General features: G+C 40.8%; 1 protein-coding gene and 1 pseudogene across 11 annotated transcripts in view; both read right to left on the minus strand.

The window, feature by feature from the left end:
* The window catches only part of LOC121286839 (nuclear receptor coactivator 3-like), a 268,327-nt gene that overhangs the window by 78,386 nt on the left and 169,090 nt on the right, over positions 1 to 20,851 (minus strand). For 8 of the 11 annotated variants that reach the window (XM_041203942.1, XM_041203932.1, XM_041203937.1 and 5 more), the window contains one exon: positions 761 to 884. The exons of 1 other annotated variant lie outside the window; for it this stretch is intronic. The gene's annotated coding sequence lies outside the window, so the exon portion shown is untranslated. Of the gene's footprint in view, positions 1 to 760; positions 885 to 10,642; positions 10,806 to 20,851 lie in introns of those variants that run through there. 2 more of the 11 variants (XM_041203936.1, XM_041203939.1) reach the window with 2 other exon arrangements.
* Positions 9,713 to 9,949, minus strand: LOC121287716 (annotated as a pseudogene).

Here is a 20,851-nt window from a genome sequence, read left to right on the forward strand (position 1 = left end):
CAAGAAGGACAAGGGTAGCAGATGCCTGGGAGCACCAGCACCTGCAAGTTCCCATCCAAGCTACACACCATCCTGACTTGGAACTATATCACTGTTCCATCACTGTCACTGGGTCAAAAACCTGGAACACCCTTCCTAACAGCATTGCAGATATACCTACACCAGCTGAACTGCAGTGGTTCAAGATGGTGGCTCACCGCCAAGGGAAATTAGGGATGAGAATCAAATGCTGACCTTACCAGGGATGCTCACATCCCAAGAAAGAATTTTAAAACTATAAGCTGAGTGAAGGTAGGTGATATTTGTGATGGAGGATATTGGGTCAGAAGCTCAGCACAGGATCAAACAGGATCATGAGTTCACAGGTAGTTTCATTCAGCCCTGGGCAGTCAGGAGCAAGGGAGATGGCTAGGAAACAGAGTTTGTGGTGGCAACCAAAGATGATGGCTTTGGTCTTTCCAATATCTTTTATATCAAAAAATCTCCTAATCCGACCCATTGCTTTCCCAAACAAAATTGTACATCAGCTATGTCTAAACAAAAGTAGGATTGGGTAGATGGTTCAAACAAACCTAAATTATTATTTCTTAATATTCAGGCTTGAAGTGTTAAAACTCAAATGAATATAAAACCTAGCATTTGGCTGAATATCCATAATGCAGTTGGTAAACTACTCCAGGGATACAGTAAGTGTCTCCCCAAAATGATTGAAGGAGAGTTTGTTATTGTTAAAGAAATTTCATTATTTTTACTTGCTCACCAGCAGGGAAAATGGCCCCAAATTTCACAAGTATTAGTCACCATATGCCTCAGCTTCAATCTGTAAACATCTGGATGATCCTGCAACTTCTTGTAATAGTGCGATCAATCATCATGTATCATATCTGAAAAGCAAGAAGACATTAAACTTGTTGCTACAAAATGGAACCAATGTGACTTTATTCATAAGCCTGTTATCTGAACACGTGATCTAACAATGCCTACATTTTCTTCCAAAGACTGAAAGAAACACCGTCATTTCAACAGAAGTATTTGAGTGAAAAAACTGAAACAAAGTAGTTCAATCCAACACCTTGACTCCCATTATTAGCAGTAACTTCTTGTGCATCATAGCATGCCCCATAGTTGTCCATGTTTCAACTTGCTCCTCGTTATTGAATGATTCATTTTTGGCACAAAGAGGTGGGGTACTTCCAATTAACATTACTGCTGGGCAACTACATCACAACATTGGATATTATCCTCACTAATCGCAGTCAAATCCTGCAACTACCAAAGAGATAACCAATCAAAGACTGAGCTAAAATTTTCTTTTCAGTTTTAATTCAGGAGCGGAGGATTTCACTTGGAATTCAACTCATTTGATCCCATAAAACAGAAACTCCTAAAACTAGTTTCTTGTTTAAATCTGATACTGTTTGGCTGCCTAATATACAAATGGATGTGATACAGTAACCAGAGTTTCACATTTCATAGCTTCCTGATTTCAGTTGGATAATTGATATGTACTCTCTCATTGTTAGGGGAATTTTTAATAATAACATTATCAATTTTACTCATGCACAGTGTGCTAAAAAGTTGCCAGAAAGGCCTTCAATCATAGTTTTTGCAGCAATTGTTTTTCCATCAGTGCAAGAGACTAGTTAAAAGCAAGAGACATTCATGTTCTAAAATCATTTTCCAGCCAAGTGATAACACAAATCGTTGTGAACTTTTGCACCTTTTTATTTGCGGAAAAGGGTAGACATCTTCAATTTAATGTGATGAAAAACAGTCTCAAGGACATTGAGACACTCAAAGCAACATTTATTAATGGTTATTATAGTAATTCAGTTGGAAGCTAAAGTGGGATAGCTGAATAGTATATATTTCAGTAGCTATATCATTTGTGCAAAACATGAGAATATGAGGCAAGGTGAGTTTTATCATATATAGGCTCGCCATTGACTTATTTTCAAACAGAAAAGGAAAATTCTAGTAGAAATCTCTCTACAGCTATCTCATCCGCCAGACAAAATATTGTTGCCATTTTTAATTAAATACGGAACAGGCCAAGGTCATTCCAAAAAGTAAAGATCTGTTTTGAGTCCCATGTACCAAGGGCCCAAATTTTCATGGGGCAAAGTGCAATTTGTGATTCACGTGCTGGGCTGGCATCTCTGAATAGGATCAGGTCATTTGAATAAAACAGACAGGCCTCTGCACCAGTATAGAACATTTTGGGTACTTGTTAAATTTGGAGGAAAGCAGGAAGAGAGACTTGAAGAACATGTGGAGTTTCGGTAATCAGGAAAATTCAACTTGTTTATGAGAGCGCCTATTCACATGGTACGAACAGTAATCTCAGACTATCCAAGCCAGCAAATATATTCGGGAACACCTCTGCTGCCCCAATTACTGTATCTTGCTAGCATCCATTACACTTGGGGCAGAAGAGGAGGAAGAGTGGGAATGCTGTCAACAATGGCATCCCACTGTCTCCATCTCCTATTGGAACAACAGGCTTCTAAAGGTGAATGGGGCCCACCCTTGGCCCACTAGGAAACTGGCACAACCTGGTCTTCAAAAGGAGAGATTAATCATTACTTGCTTTCACCCATTTTCTGCCATATCTCCATACCCACAAACAAATGCCATGCTTCAACTGCTCGATCCACGGAAATTTAGTGCCAATACACATTACAAACTTGACTGATACATAAGAATATCAGCCTTATTGAGTGTGCTTTTAATCAGAAATTTTACCTCAAAAGATCAAAGTGTTTTAAATGTATTATTCCCATTAGTAATAAGCTAGTAATCTAATTTCTCTTAACTATGGCCTTGAAATTATGCTATGAGATAATAGTTACCTGATTTTTATACTATTTATTTAAAATTGGTTAATGCCATCATTAAAATAATGATAGGATACCAACGTATCCTGCTTTTTGATTCAAAAGGTAAATGCACAAAATTCCATCAGGGTCCTTTTAGTATCAGAGGAAAGCAAGCCATTCTTTCTTCATCCTTCATTCAAAGGTTAAGACAAATCAGAAAACCTTCTTCGCGGTGATAAGCTAGGTGCAGAGCAGTATATGGAATTGGCTACTCATGTACACAAAAAAAATCAGTAAATGCTGGTGCACAAACATGAACACATGAATGAAGAGCAGGAGTCAGTCATTTGGCCCCTCAAGCCTGCACTGCCATTCAATAAGATCATGGCTGATTTCATTGTGGCCCCAACTCCACATTCCCACTACCCTTGATAAAATTCGATTCCCTTGTTGGTCAAGAATCTGCCTTAAAAATATTCACTGACCTTTTCTCCACCGCTCTCTGGGGAAGAGAATTGCAAAGACTCACGACCCTCAGAAAAAAAAAATTCTCATCTCCACCTTAAATGGGAGACCCCTTACTTTTAAACTGTGTCCCCTAGTTCTAGTTTTTCCCACAAGGGGAAACATCCTTTCAGCATTCACCCTGTGAAGTCCCGTCAGAATATTTTATGTTTCAACAAGATCATCTCTAATTCTTCCAAACTCCAATGTCATATAGGCACAGTCTGTCCAACCTTTCCTTGTAAAATAACACCCCCCATTCCAGGTATCAGTCAAGTGAGCAAGTACAGAAAGTAATCAAAAAGGCAAATGGAACGTTGGCCTTTACCTCCAGGGGATAAGAATTCAAAATTGAGGAAGTGACGCTTCATTTGTAGCGTCTTGGCCAAAACTCACGTGGAGCGCAGCATTCAGTTGTGGACACCAAAGCTCAGAGACAGGCTGTTATTGGAAGGTGTACAGTGTAGATTCAGAGTGCTATCCAGTCTTAAAGAGTTAATTATGAGGTCAGGTTGTATACATTTGGCTTGGGCTCCTGTGAGTTAGAAGGTTCAGGGGTGATTTTTAAATGATTAGACTGGATAGAGAGAGAAAATTTTTCCTCTGGTGAGGGAGTTCAGAACAAGAGGTGCAATCTTAGGAGATAGAAAAAAGGAAGCACATCCTCACAAAGGATAGAGAAAAAGATGGAACACTTTTCTTCTAGACTGTGGATGCTGGGTCAATTAAAATTTTCATGACTGAAACAGATAGATTTTTGTTGGGTAAGGGTAGAAAGGGATATGGAACAACAACAGGTAAACAGAATTCAGGTAACTGAATGGTAAAGAAAGCATGGGGGGCTAAATGGCCATTCTTGCTTCTATTAATTAAGTAATACTGTACTTAAATTATATTCAACAAGTAAATGTGGTAATGAGTAGCAATTCACATGTTTCCTTATTCTTTTCCTCTTTTCAAACTCACTTGTCCAATACTATGTTTGTGTGAAAATCTAGCAATAAGCTCAGCCATTATTGTCAAACACTGAAAGGTAAGAGGTGAGCATTTACCAACATGACTGCTTACTCACTTAATTTTATACAATAAACCTCTTATTTTGTTTGAAAAAGGACTTGAGTTATTACTACCTCAGACAGCAGGTCCAGAAAAATGGAGGGCCTCACTAGCTCAAGCACTATTGTAAATTTTCTGTCACAGTATAAAAAAGAACAAAAGGAGAAATGAAGAATCAGCAGAAAATTGAGCAAAGGCCTTCATTTTTCCCCTTCAAAAGATAGCATTCACTAATCAACAAGTAGCACAAAACCCACCAAATTGTTCAAATAATTTCTTCACACTTTTGGCTGTAATTTTCCTTCTTCACTCAAGTTAGTGTAATATTAATACCAACATTTATGACAATATACACAAATTATCCAATTCTTGATTTGCTATGTTTTCTGCCACACAGGCCTATTACACCGTCTGGAGCCTGGGGCTTAAATTGGAATTTTTTTTTTAAGCTGGACAAATCCTGGGCGACTTTGGGTCAGTAACAGGTGTACCACAGGACTTGGCTTTCAGCCTGCATACGTATTCAGTGCATCCTGGCACCTCGTGTCACAGGTAGAAAGTTTACAAGCCAAGGTGTTAGCCATGGGGAAATGAAAGAAAAAAAGTGAAACATTTGTCCCTCTCAATATTTTATATAATTTAAAATCACTGAACAAGATTTGAGATAACAATGAGGTTTGGGATGAAGTTTTCCCTGCATTAACCTAATGCTCACACTGATGAAAAGCTGCTGAATTAATTTTCACCATCCCAATAGTTGGAAGTTTGAAGCCATCATTCTTGGCTCCTGAAACAAATTCCGTTCCTTTGTTACTTACTCCATCTCCCTTCCACCCAACTGTTCAACTTGTACCAGGCGGTGTATTAGTTTATTGTCTGTTTGACTCTGAAGTTAGTTTAGCAAAGCTTGAGCTTTAAATCCCATATTCTATACATCACTAAAGGAAACAATTTCCACTACCACAAAATTGCTCATTTCCATCTTACCTCAGTACCTTCAATGAAACTCTGTTATCCCCCAAATTTGATTACTCTAATTCTGCCCTTGTTGTCTTCTCATTCTCCATAAACATCAACTTATCCTACACTTTGCCATCTTTATCCTGCCAATATTGAGTCCTGCTTGCCAATTCAACTGCATCCTTTAATTTGATTCCTTAGCATCCAACACATTAAATTGAAATCCTCCCCGGTTTCACCCGATGCTGGAATCTCCTTCAGCCTTATAGTGCCTGCCTCATGCTCCAATCCTTACTCCACACTCATTTGGTGTCAGATGCTTCAGCTGCCTCGGTCCTGACCTGTTCTTGATAAACTTTTCTGCCTCTCCAGAAAAATTCTTAAAATCCATCTTTGCAACCAATTTTTCATACTCTAGGTGTGTGTGCTCACTGTTTGAACATTTTGTGAAACACCTTGGTTTCTTTTTGCTTGTGCTATAAAAGTGTATATTGTTGTGGTTGATGATGTAAATAAGCAACAAGGTTGGAGAGGGAGAGATGAACACATCTCTATCTTAAGTAACTATTATAAATCAATAGAGGACAAGCAAACGAGTAAGAGGTTTTGGGGAGGGAAGAACAAAGTTACGCACATCTTAAAAAGTGGCAGACAAATAATATTACTAAAACGGCTTGTGACAAATACAACTTTCAGCCTGTCTATTTCATAATTTATTTACAATTTGTACTATATAACATTTGTGTGTTAAAACCAGTTATATTTCATAAACCAAGTGTATTATGCCCTTCAGGCAGGGAGTGGAAAAATGTTTTTCTATTTGAACAAAGACTCCAAAATACTTAAAATGTTTTAAAAACATTTTCATGCAAAATGGGGTGGTAATTAACAAGCAGCAGCCCCGAAATAAATCACTGTGTTCTTTGATCAAAAATGACTAAGTATTCTGAAAATACGGAATGAAGAGTTTTACGGTGGACACTCCCAGACCTGTGACATTAGTCAAAATGACAAAACATCAATTACAAGATTTTGAAAGTCAGTATACAACTCCTCTAAATAAAACAGTGAGACTACATGCTTTTTCACACACAGAAATCATTCATTGTTATGTTTAGAGTAAAAAATGAAATTCCAAATACCGATCTAAAATGATCAATAACCAGTGAGCCAGACAAACCCATTAAAAAAATAACTGGTGAAATACTCAAATTTCCAAGTGAAATTTAAGGAAAGGAAAATGTTTAGATTGTGATACGAGTCTTGGACGGTTGGTGCAGTGAAATATCCAATACATTAAACAAAAAGCATCATTGGGATTGCTCCTGTACCAAAAGCAAAATTCACACTCATATTCAAGTGACTGAAAATGTACTATCCACAGAATTACCAATGGTACACCTTCAAAGAAAAGCAGAATTGTAATTCCAGATAAATATAACCATATTACCAGCTGCAGTATGACCTAAGCAATGGGTTTTACGGAAAGCTGCAAATTATCCCAAAAAATACAACCTGGAATATATTGTAGTTTCATTAACTGGCAGAAATTGGAAAACCATTAATAAAGGCAAAATGAAAAAGACTGCCAACATCATTATTTTTTGCATGAAGATCGGAAATTTGGACTTGAGAAGCAAAAATCTCAGACAATTACCAGGATTGCACATGTGTACACCAGTGAGATGTGAATGGGAGTCTTACTTTAGTAGCTCTGGTTAAGTCATTGGACTTGTTTGACAGTGGCAGCCACACACTCCATTGCTATGCTACTTCTGGGCACCCACCACTCATCATTAGCTAAGAGCACCACCTTCCTGCTGACATTCTCCACCACCTCCATAGCATCATCTGAAAATGCAGGGACCCTGGCTGCAGTTATCTTCTGCTCTCAGCATGAAGAAACGGTGCCAAAGTTTGACTAAGTAAGTGCTGTTCTCTAAGTGGCGCAGGTGTCCTTTAAATAGCAGCAGTACTGCCATTACTCCTAGCAGCCCAGTGGGTGAGCTGCAAATCGGTAGCATGAATAGCGCCAACAGCTCACCATGAATATCTGAATGAGACACGACCATGAAAATAGTTCAGGTCTCCAGTGTCATCAACAAATTGGCACATTAGGATGGCCCACCCAATATGACTCAAAATGTCTTGCATATTTAAAACAGACACTAAATATTATCAAGAGTTTTAGAAGAGATCAACTTATTGTAGATATCTTCTCCAACCATACAAATTAAATGTTGTGTATGCACTAGAACTCCTATGTCAACTTATTATTTCATAAAATGTCTCAGAACTTAGTGCCTGCTATCACAGCACTTTACCTTTTCCAACAGCCTGTGCTTACCCTGGTTTAACTACCTTGCACACCTTCTTGATGAAATTCCATAGTTAGAGCCTGTGATGCGGTTAACAGCTGAGTGTGAAAGGCTCCTGGGATTTGGCCAACTTGGCCAAATGCTTGCATTCTCGCCTAAGGGTCAGAAGTTGAAGAGTTCAAACCCCACTCCAGGTAGCCTCAAAGATTAAAATGTAGATTCTAAATCAATGCTGCCTCTATGGACTCTACGATCTCTAAAGGTTGACATCCAACAGGGTCCTCACGAAGTATCTTTTTACTTATTACTCCACCCTAAGTGTTCAAACTTATTTATTATACATATAGATGTAAACATCCTTATGCACAAATGCACATGCAGGTGCAGAATGTACACATTCTGCACCAATTTGAGGAAGCATCTGTTTGAACTGGTAAAAATGAACAGCACAGTGGTTTGACTAATTAGACAGTAAGAAATGAACTCACAGTGTAGTTACTTTGCTTCCTCATTACAGCACCAGATTAAGTGGAAAGGGCAATTTACTAACCTCAGGCACTTTCCAAAAGGTGATGTACTAGTGTAACTATTCAACAATTCATCTTGATCCTCAGAAATTTAAGCAAAAACTCTCAAAAGTTTTGTCAAATTGTTGTACTTTAGAACTGATCTACTGCAAAAGCCTTGCAGGATTAAGAAAAGTTGTGGATGTTCAGCCCAATTAGAAGGACAAATTGCCACTGGTAGGTATACATTATGAATGACCCACATGATCCCATAGCATAATTTTTTTTTACACAAAGCTAACAACCCATATAGCACAGTGACTGTCACTAACAGGCTACACATTTCTTTGGCCCTATGGGAGTTGTTGCTATCGTATGAAGACTATGCTAATTAAAACATTTTTAAAAAGTTATAAACTATCATACTCCTCATTCAATTTTAAAACTTTAGAGGTTCAACATTTTGGGACAGTATACCACAGAGCAGGTTTATACCCTCAATCCTTCACACAGTAGGAGCAATTTTAATTTATGTTGATGGCAGTAGTGACTGCAGATTGTTGTAAAATAACAAAAATATTTCCCCTCTCTAGCCCTTCCTGCCATATGACCTGATTGTAAGACCATTTAATATGTTCCTATGTTCCTAAAAATTACTCTAGACAGCGAGTTTCCAATCTCAGATCTGTTGTCACAGTAAGTTGCTGGCTGGAGTAATGAAGCCATTTGCGGCACCTCTTGCAGGTCCATTTCAGAAAGACAATGATACTGGATTGTCACCTGTAACCAGTCAGTTTTCATGGGCAACGATAGTGCATGGGTTGGGAATGACCAGTACAAAAAAATTAAAAATGCATCTTATGTATTTAATCAATTGAGTGGGGGAAGTGGGGGTTTACAAGAATGCAAATCAGACATTTAGATGCAAAGTCCTAATGTAATTCAGACATCTAGATGCAAAATCTAATCAATTCAGACATTTAGAATCAAAGTCCTAAATTTATTAGATATCATTTTTTCATACTTAGAAACATTTACAGCGTTACAAGGTTTGCTACGGTGTCAGTTTTCCAAAGGTAGCAGCAGTTTCCTAGTTAAATGGAGGAGGAAGTGCAGCAGCTTTTATTCAGAAAAAATCCAGGTATAAATCAGGTCATATGGCAGGAAGAGCTAGAAAGAGGGGAAATATTTTTGTTGCTGTGACACTACCAACCTGTAACAGGTAATTGAGAGCAAACTGCAATTTGTACAGCAGCAATTCTATCCAATTTTAATGATCTGAAAACTGGAGGAGCGCGGTTTATGATCAGCAAAATTGCTGCTTTAAAATCACTACTCATTCTTTGTCATTTTATCCAAGTTTTTTCTTTATTAAAAAATTGCTTCTATGTTTCTTACGCATGGAGTTATATACTCTTCTTTTAAAGGATGTTAGTTAACAATGGTGAAACCTTCCCACTCCATTTAGTACCGCAACCCCCAACCCCCCTTCAGGATTTTGATTAAAAGGCGAACTTGAATAAAATCAAAGAGAAGTAATATACTCTCAAATCACTTATAAAAATACTCTGATGGCAGAAGCGGTTTGGAGTAAAAGGGTATTCACATCAGAACAGAGGGGTTACCATGCAGGTATATTACTTGAAGACACCAATGACTCAAGCACCTTTGACTGGACAACAACGGTCACCTGTCAGCCCAGTGGAGAACCCAACGCCAGGACGCAAAGAGATCTACCAGCAAGGCAGAACGGATACATCCCAAAGGTAAATCTAAGGAGCGTGAGTATTTTTTAAATAACTGTCCCAAACAAAATCAGTCAAAATGCTATACATATGTTGATAAGGAGATATGAGTGCAAAAGGATCTTTCAGTCCACCTAACAATCAACATAATTCAGCGTCACATGCAGCATCCATTCAGACTCATTCATCTCAATGTGCATATCTCCTGAGTTTTTTTGTCACTACATTTTAGTCTTGTCAAATTTCATTGCAGATCAATCAAGTGAAAAGATTGAATTAACAGATAGTTTAAGAGATACAAAACTATGCTTGATATGGCATCAACAGAAAACTAAATTACAAGGCATCTGTAAATGTAACAAAATGTCAACAGAATGTCAACAGATATATCAATGTTACTTGTTATATAAAGGAATATTTCTCAAATATGATACATAACAGTTATGTATCACTGCTGAAAATTACAGGTTTATCCTTCCAGGGTCCCTTGTATCTATCGTTATAACAAATCTACACACCTTTATTTCACTATAAACACAGACACCAAAACTGCTTCAACCAAAAAACTTAATCTTAAATGTCTAAAAATATCCTTTGAGAAGCAAAACCGAAATAATTACACCCACACACCCGAGAAGCAGAGTCACTATCTCAGCGCTTCCAGTAATAAGCTTTTTATGTAGAGGAAGTCAGCGTAAACAGTGAACAGACATTACAGAAAGAAAGATGCTTACCTTTAACCAATGAGATTGCTGAAAGTGGGCAAGTTGCCAAGATCTTTCTGGTACTCCGGTAAAAATCTAACTACTAACTAGTTAGCTAAAGTAATTACCCACTTCCCACTCCTTCCAAACATTAGCCAAAGTACTACATGCTGAAACTGAGCTGAAGACCTTTCAAAATTCAGAGCACTCAGCTTGCTCCCGGGGAAAACAGAAAACAGGAAACAAATCAACAAAACTCATCAGCTTGTTTCACTTAGTTCACGTGATCTTTGCCCAGTCAGCAGCCAATGCATTTCCCTTCCTGTATTGGCAGAATTATTGCGCTGATCGTAATGACTGCTGAAAAATTCCCAACCTCCTCCTCCGAAAGAATGTACCAAGCTGCTCTCCAGCATTCATAGTGCTACCAAAGAATGCTGGTCTGATTGCATTATTTTTGATGTTTCTTTTTAATTGCTGCAACTGAAAGCTACAAGCGTCACACTGTGCATATTTTAAATACATTTTTTTAAAACAATGGAGGCGGTGCAGTCTAAAAACAAATCAAGAAACCTGGTATTTGAAAGAATCTGGAGTAACAACCGACTGAGCCATTGCCTACTATTAAAATCAATCTGTGCTTGCACGCAGAATTTATTAAAAAATCACACCTTTCATTCCCCCTGCCTATACTGTAAAAAAAATCTAGACACTTCAATTATTCTGTATTTACTATTTTTGAAGGACGATGTAACAACTGAGATACAATAATGCAGCAGTTTAGAGCTTTTGGTTTAAATAATATGTAAATTAAACAGATGCTACATCTTTAAAAAACAAGATTTCTGCATCTAAAAAAATAGCTTAATGTGTCATTCTCACTTTATTGCCGGTAAACGGCAATCCCTCTAGATGCAAATGACAGTTGCAGTCCAGCATATTCAAATAGTTCCTGTAGGGCCTTTTGTGAACAACAATGCAATGAAACTATCTCACACCCTGCTTCCTCGCTGCCGCCACCGCCCCCCACCAACCATAACATTTAACTTAGCAACATATAGACTCATCGACATTTACAGAAAGAAGCCATTCGGCCCATCGTGTCCACGCTGCTCAACAAAGATTTGACTATACTAATCCCAGCGCTTGGCCCATAGACCTGGAGGCTATGGCAACACAGTGAATATCTAAATACTTCTTAAATGTTACGAGAGTTTCTGATACAACCACCCTTTCAGGAAGTGAATTCCAGACTCATATTTCTCCTCAACTCCCCTCTTAGCCTTCTACCTCTTACTTTAAATCTACGCCACCTGGTTATTGACTCCTAATGGAAAAAGTGCCTTCCTACCCACTTATGCCCCTCACAATATCATACACCTCTATCAGGTCCCCTCTCAACCTTCGCTGCTCCAAGGAAAACATCCAGTCTTTCCTCATAGCTCAGACCCTCCAGCCCATGCAGCATCGTGGTAAATCTCCTCTGCACCCTCTCCAATGCAATCACATCCTTCCTATAACGTGGTGACCAGAACTGCACGTAGTACTCCAGCTATGGCCTAACCAGCGTCTTATACAGTTCCAGCATAACCTCACTGCTCTTGTATTCTAGGCCTCGGCTAATAAAGGCAAGTATCCCACATGCCTTCTTAACCACCTGCTCTGCTACCTTCAGGGATCTGTGGATATGCACACCAAAGACCCTCTGATCTTCAGTACTTTCCAAGGTCCTATCATTCATAGTGTAATCCCTTGCCTTGTTAGCCTTCTCCAAGTGCATTACCTCATACTTTTATGTGTTGAGTTCCATTTGCCACTGCTCTGCCCACCTGACCAGTCCATTGATATCATCCTGCAGTTTAAGGCTATCCTCCTCACTATTTACCATCCTACCAATTTTCATGTCATCCGTGAACTTCTTGATCATACCTCCTAGATTTCAGTCCAAATCATTTATGTACACCACAAACAGCAAGGGCCCCAGCACACAGCCCTGCGGAACCCCACTGGAAACAGACTTCCAGTCACAGAAACATCTCTCTACCATCACCCTCTGCTTCCTGCCTCCCAGCCAAATGTAACAGCCAACTTTGGATCCAACGTGCCACTTTGCCTTGGATCCCATGTGCTCTTACTTTCTTGACCAGTCTGCCATGAGGGACTTATCAAAAGCCTTGCTAAAGCCCATGTAGACCACATCAAATGCATTACCCTCATCAACACTCCTGGTAAAGTCCTCGAAAAAAAAATCAAATCCGTCAAACACTACCTTCCCTTAACAAACCCATGCTGACTATCCCCGATTAATCTGTGTCTCTCCAAGCACAGATATATTCTGTCCCTCAGAATTCTTTCTAGTAGCTTCCCCACCACCAAGGTTAGACTGACTGGCTGTAGTCAGTCCTGTAATTTCTTTAGTCTATCCCTTCCTCCTTTTTTTAAACAATGGAACAACATTAGCACTCCTCCAGTCCTCTGGCACCTCACCCGTGGCCAGAGAGGATTTGAAAATTACTGTCAGGGCCCCTGATAACTCTTCCCTTGCCTCCCTCAACAGTGAGATACATCTCAAGCAGGCCTGCAGATTCATCTACTTTTAAGGCCGCTAAATCTGCTAGTATCTCCTCTCTCTCTGTTAATTTCCTCTAATATTCTCAGCCCTCCACCCTGATGTCTATACCTGCGTCATCCTTTTCCATTGTGAAGACCAATGCAAAGTATTCATTGAGGACTGTTGCATTTTTTGTGAATAAGTTGCATGTGTTTTCTTTTTATGAATATTAATAGACTGGACTTCTGAAAGATCAAATTAGGGTTACAGTCCAGTCCTCAATTTTTACTATATTACTGGACAAAGGTCTAGGCTCATGTAAATATTTGACTTTGTAAAGTCAGACTTAGTAGCAGACTAGATGAATTCAGTATTCTGTGCCATTGGGGGACCATTAAAGTAGATTTTACTCACTTCCATCATAACATAAACCATTTGTTTTATTCATTCATGGGATGTGGGCATCCCAAGTGAGGCCAGCATTTACTGCCCAATTGTCCTTAAGAAGGTGGTGTTGAGCTGCCTTCTTGACAAATGAATGGCTTGCTAGGTAATTTGAGAGGACAGTTAAGAGTCAACCACATTGTTGTGGTCTGGAGTCACTTGGTAGAGTCATCAGGTAAGGATGGCAGATTTCCTCCCCTAAAGGTTGCTCCTGAACCAGATGGGATTTTATGACAATCCAGTAGCTTCATGGTCAGCATTATTAATACCATTTATTCATTCCAGATTTATTTTACTGAATTTAAATTCCCGAGCTGCCATGGTGGGATTTGAACTGATGTCTCGGGGTCATTAGTGCAGGCCTCAGGATTACTAGTCCAGTAATAGAACCATTATGCCCTTACAATCTTTAAACTGAAAATTGGGTGCCAAACTGAAGGCATGTTGCATTTATATTATCACAAAATGTAACAGAATTCAATTTGCAGTGTCAAATGTAAGTGAAAATTGTTGCAAGGAGAGATCATGTTTCAGCAAGAGAGAGAGAGTTAGAGCAGAGGTGATAGGCTTTTTTCTGATGAACAATAATACCAAGCAAAACTAGGCATTTTCTCTCAAGGAGAATATTCTGAGATCATCCTGTTTGTGACCATATTACACCAATTCGCTCCCCATCCCCACTACACTCCCCATTAAATAAGTTGCACGGAAAGTAAATAGAACTTAAAAATTGCTGTCTTTTTGGCCATTGTCTAACTCTATTCATCAATGGTTTTTTTCCCTCCACATCGTGAGATTAGCTCAAAATTCCTTTTTCATTATGTTCAGGACGTCAGCAATGCTGGCAAGATCACCTTTATTGCCACATCCCAGTTACTTGAATTATTGCAGTCCTGATGGTGATGATGCAAAGACACTGACCCAGTGATGAAGGTGGAATAGCAATATACTTCCAAGTAAGGAAGATGTGTGATTTGGAGGGAACCTGGAAGGTAATGGTGGCCCTATGACATAGCTGGTTTTGTCCATCTCAATGGTAGAGATCAATGGGTAGGGAGTTGTTGCAGTGCGTCCAATAGCCTGTACATATTGCAACCACAATGCACCAATGATGGAATAAGTGGATAAATAGGGAAAGCTGGCACTCTTTCAAGAGATAAAAACAAAAAACTGCGGATACTGGAAATCCAAAACAAAAACAGAATTATCTGGAAAAACTAGTAGGTCTGGCAGCATCGGCGGAGACTAAAAGAGTTGACGTTTCGAGTCCTCATGACCCTTCAACATGAGGACTCGAAACGTCAACTCTTTTCTTCTCCACCGATGCTACCAGACCTGCTGAGTTTTTCCAGGTAATTCTGTTTTTGTTTTGGCACTCATTCAATCTGCTTGGTCCTGGATGACATCTAGCTTCAAATGTTACTACGGCTGTACCCACATATGCAAGTCGTGAGTGTTCCATCACACTGCCCACTTGAAGCTTGTAGATGGAATCATAATGTTAGAGGTTTTGGAGGGTCAGTATGTGTCAAATTCAAAGTGCATCCAGCACATTGCAGCCACAATGCTGATGAAGGCAAGTCCAATTACGTTTCAGTTCAATGATAACGTCAAAGATATGCAGGAGGTCAGCAGAGAAGATTGGGCCTTCTCTTGTTGGAGGGGTATTTCCTTGCACTTATGTGGCATGAATGTTACCTGCCACCTGTCAGCCCAAGCTTTTTTTATGCAGAAGAGAGGTGTGTGGAGATGAACAATGTAGCATGATTAATGAACACCCAACTCGAACATATGGTGGAGATAAAGTCATTGATAAAGCAACTGAAGATAGGTGAAAATGTTACCCTTCTTCAGCAAAGTCATGGGGCTGCGTGGAGGATGAGCACCTAAAAGTCACAATTACCTTCCTTTGTCAATTTTAACTCCATCAACCCAAACTCCACCATCAATATCCTTGAGGTTTCCATCAATTGCAGCTGGAGGATCAGCAACGCAGTGAAAGACGCTCTTTGGTCTGCCCGAAACTTGTTGGTCTTCCAGTGCAAAGAGCCGTCCCCGACCGAGTGGTGCAGACTGGCACATTCCAAGGTCCGGGACTATGTGAGGGGCGCACTAAAGCTTGGGGTGCCGCCGCAAAGGGGAAAGGTTGCTGTCTAAAACCTTTCTACCATAGTGCACTGAGGGGCTGGGAATTCTTTAGACCCCCCAGGCCGTACGGCTCATAATGAATGTATGCATTGAATACTAATTGTATTATAATTGAAGCACCTTAGAGTGCAACATGATGTATGTTAATAACTCCAATACCACTGCATTATCTGACTGTCTGTAATGACCATATTGAAATGATTGTAATATTCATTGATTGTACTGAAGCACCTCGTGATCCATGTGTAAAAGTTGAATCTGATTGTACTTTTTATGATGGCGATTTAGAAATGTTTTGTAATGTTCGTTCAGATATTTTACAAATAAAGTATATTTTTCAAAAAAAAAAATCCTTGAGGTTTCTATTGACCAAAAATGTAACTGGACTTTGCCATTATCAACAACATGACAACAACACCAAGGCTGACACTGACTGCACTTTAAGTGCCTCACCTCACCACCATCAAAGCCTCTTCAATATGAGGAGTGTGTCAACAAAGCTCAAGTGAAAAGTGTGATGAAATATACACAACTTGTCCAGATGGGTAAAGATTAACAACCTTCAAGATGCTGAACAATATCCAGGTTACAACAGGGTGATTGCAAGGCCAATCAAATCATTGTCATCCACCTGGGCATTTCCTTTTAACTAACCTCACATATGCTAAGATTTCTTGGGACCATATGGAGTGCTGCTTTTATGTCAAAGGCAGCTACTGTCACCTCTCCTCTGACATTCAGTTCTTTCATCCACATCTGGATCAAGATTGTAATGAGATCTGACACCAAATGGCTCCAGTAGGAGCTAAAGTGAACAATTTATTGATGAAATAAAAAATAATACCTGGAAAAACTCAGCAGGTCTGATAGCATCTGCGGAGAGGAACACAGTTAACCTTTCGAGTCCGTATGACTCTTCAACAGAACTAAGGAAAAATAGAAAAGAGGTGAAATATAAACTGGTTTAAGGGGGGTGTGGGACAGGTAGAGCAGGATAGAGGGCCAGTGATAGGTGGAGATAACCAAAAGATGTCATAGACAAAAGGACAAAGAGGTGTTGAAGCTGGTGATATTATCTAAGGAATGTGATAATAAAGATACAGATAGCCCTAGTGGGGGAGGGGTGGGGGGGAAGGGATTGAAATAGGCTAAAAGGCAGAGGTAAAACAATGGATGGAAATACATTTAAAAATGATGGAAATAGCTGGGAAAAGAAAAATCTATATAAATATTTGGAAAAAAGGGGGATCGGAAAGGAGGTGGTGATGGAGGAGAGAGTTCATGATCTAAAATTGTTGAACTCAATATTCAGTCCAGAAGATTGTAAAGTGCCTAATCGTAAGATGAGGTGCTGTTCCTCCAGTTTGCGTTGAACTTCACTGGAACAATGCAGCAGGCCAAGGACAGACATGTGGGCATGAGAGCAGGGTGGAGTGCTGAAATGGCAAGCGACAGGGAGGTCTGGGTCATGCTTGCGGACAGAGCAAAGGTGTTCCACAAAGCAGTCACCCAGTCTGCGTTTGGTCTCTACAATGTAGAGGAAACCACATTGGGAGCAGCGAATGCAGTAGACTAAATTGAGGGAAGGGCAAGTGAAATGCTGTTTCACTTGAAAGAAGTGTTTGGGCCCTTGGACAGTGAGGAGAGGGCAAGTAAAGGGGCAGGTGTTGCACCTTCTGCAGTTGCATGGGAAGGTGCCATGGGAGGGGGTTGAGGTGTAGGGGGTGGTGATGGAGGAGTGGACCAGCGAGTCCTGGAGGGAACGATCCCTGCGGAATGCCGCTGGGGGGGTGAAGGGAAGATGTGTTTGGTGGTGGCATCATGCTGGAGTTGGCAGAAATGGCGGAGGATGATCCTTTGAATGCTGAGGCTGGTGGGGTGATAAGTGAGGACAAGGGGGACCCTATCATGGTTCTGGGAGGGAGAGGAAGTTGCGAGGGCAGATGCGCGGGAGATGGGCCGGACACGGTTGTGGGCCCTGTCAACCACCGTGGGTGGAAAACCTTGGTCAAGGAAGAAGGAAGACATGTCAGAGGAACTGTTTTGGAAAGTGGCATCATCAGAAGATATGCGACGGAGGCAAAGAAACTGAGAGAATGGGATGGAATCCTTACAGGAAGCGGGGCGTGAGGAGCTGTAGTCAAGGTAGCTGTGGGAGTTGGTAGGCTTGTAATGAATATTGGTGGACAGTCAATTACCAGAAATTGAGACAGAGAGGTCAAGGAAGAGAAGGGAAGTGTCAGAGATGGACCATGTGAAATTGATGGAGGGGTGGACTCCATCATGCCAACTCCAGCATGATGCCACCACCAAACACATATTCCCTTCACCCCCCCCCCCCCACCTCCCAGCAGCATCCTGCAGAGATCGTTCCCTCCGGGACACCCTGGTCCACTCCTCCATCACTCCCTACACCTCAACCCCCTCCCACGGCACCTTCCCATGCAACCGCAGAAGATGCAACACCTGCCCCTTTAATTCCCCTCTCCTCACAGTCCAAGGGCCCAAACACTCCTTTCAAGTGAAGCAGCATTTCACTTGCACTTCCCTCAATTTAGTCTACTGCATTCGCTGCTCCCAATACGGTTGCCTCTACATTGGAGAGGCCAAACGCAAACTGGGTGACTGCTTTGCAGAACACCTTCAGTCTGTCCACAACCATGACTCAGACCTCCCTGTCGCTTGCCATTTCAACACTCCACCCTACTCTCATGCCCACATGTCCGGCCTTGGCCTGCTACATTGTTCCAGTGAAGTTCAACGCAAACTGGAGGAACAGCACCTCATCTTCCGACTAGGCACTTCACAGCCTTCTGGACTGAATATTGAGTTCAACAATTTTAGATCATGAACTCACTCCTCCATCACCACCGCCTTTCCAATCCCCCTTTTTTCCAAATATTTATATAGATTTTTCTTTTCCCAGCTATTTCCATTATTTTTAAATGTATTTCCATCCATTGTTTTATCTCTGCCTTTTAGCCTATTCCGATCCCTTCTCCCCACCCCACCCCCACTAGGGCTATCTGTATCTTTATTATCACATTCCTTTAGATCATATCACCACCTTCAACAGCTCTTTGTCCTTTTGTCTATGACATCTTTTGGTTATCTCCACCTATCACTGGCCCTCTATCCTGCTCTACCTGTCCCACACCCCCCTTAAACCAGCTTATATTTCACCTCTTTTCTATTTTTCCTTAGTTCTGTTGCATAGTCATATGGACTCGAAACATTAACTGTGTTCCTCTCTGCAGATAATGTCAGACCTGCTGAGTTTTTCCAGGTATTTGTTTTTGTTTTGGATTTCCAGCATCCACAGTTTTTTGCTTTTATATTGATGAAATATAAACTGCTTGAAATGCTCAGCTAGTCAGTCAGTATTTGTGGCAAGAGAAATAGAGTTGCTGGGTGGAACTTAACGAGTGTGATGGGAGTCTCTGAACCTTCCTGGACAACATGAGGTCTCTCACACGTGTAAGGTTCCATTAGGGTGGAAGCATGCCCCCGAGAGCACCAATGTGAATGGTGATCACCGCTGATATTATGCTCAGGCCTGCAGCAGGGATCAACCATGTATCTCTAGATAAAGCTACATGTGGGTGGAGAGGTAGGGGTCAATGGGGTGGTTAGAAGGGCAGCGTTGAAGTTTTCAGTGGTCCCCCTCGCTAAATCCCTTGATTGGACACAGGGTGCCTGTGAATGTAGGACAACCCCTAACCCGCTGCCAGGCCTAACACTGTTTGCTGGGTGACATCCCTAGATAGCGAGCCCATCACTATTGATTGAATACCAATAGTGGCAGGATGAGGCCCTTAAATGGCTACTCAAGGACCTCAATTGGCAGCTAAGTAGGAAGGCTGTCACCCTTCCTAACCGAAGCTTGATTTTGTGGGGGGGGAGCGAGGATGAAAGAGTCTGGTAGACATCAGTATCCCCATCCCGCAACCTTCTGCCTAATGAAATGGCTTCCCCAGCCCACAAACTCACTATTGGAACGGTGGGTGCAGAGCATTAAATTCCATCCATTGTTTCAAGTTGATGACCTTTTGCTAGAACTGTTCTGATGCAAGGTCACTGGAACAATAACTTTGTTTCTCTCTTCAAAGATGCTGTCTGACCTAAGTAGCAAATATAGCCCCTCCATTTCAAGGGAGAGGAGGCAGAAAACAGGAAACTATAGGCCAGTTAGCTTGACGTCTGTCATTGGGAAGGTGTTAGAATCAATTATTGAGGGGGTTAAAGCTGGGCAATTAGAGAAACTCAAAGTAATTGGGAGGAGTCAGCATGGTTTTGTGAAAGGGAAATCATGTTTAGCCAATTTATTAGAGTTCTTTGAAGGAGTAACATGCGCTGTGGATAAAGGGGAGGGCCTGTCGGCATGCTGTACTTGGATTTCCAGAAGGCATTTGATAACGTGCCACATGAAAGGTTATAGTGGAAATTAAAAGTTCATGGTGTAGGGCATTAGCATGGGTAGCAGGTAGCATAGGTATCAGCATGGATAGAAGATTGGCTGGCTGACAGAAAAAAGGAGTATGCATAAATGGGCCATTTCTAATTGGCATGATGGGACGAGTGGAGTCCCGCAGGGATTAGTGCTGGGCCCTCATTTTTTTACAATTTATACCAATGACTTAGATGAGGGGAATGAAGACATGACAGCTAAATTTGCACTCAACACAAAGGTAGGCAGGAAAGTATGTTGCAAAGAGGACATAAGGAGGTTGCAGACAGATATAGATAGGTTGAGTGAGTGGGCAAAAATGTGGCAGATGGAGTATATTGTGGAAAAATGCAAAGTTGTTCAGTTTGGCAGGAAGAATAAAAAAAAGTATTACTCAGATGGAGAATGGGTGCAGAATTCCAAGCTGCAGAGGGATCTAGGCGTTCTGGTGCACGAGTCACAAAAAGTTAGTATGCAGGTACAGCAAGTAATTAAGAAGGCTAATAGAATGCTATCCTTAATTGCAAGAGGAATTGAGCATAAAAGTAAGGATGTTATGCTTTAGGTATACAGGGCATTGGTGAGACCACATCTCAAATACTGTGTGCCGTTTTGGTCTCTTTTTTTTATTATTCATTTATGCGGTGTG

This window comes from Carcharodon carcharias, chromosome 14 (genome assembly GCF_017639515.1).
Source record: "Carcharodon carcharias isolate sCarCar2 chromosome 14, sCarCar2.pri, whole genome shotgun sequence".
Classification (NCBI taxonomy): domain Eukaryota; kingdom Metazoa; phylum Chordata; class Chondrichthyes; order Lamniformes; family Lamnidae; genus Carcharodon; species Carcharodon carcharias.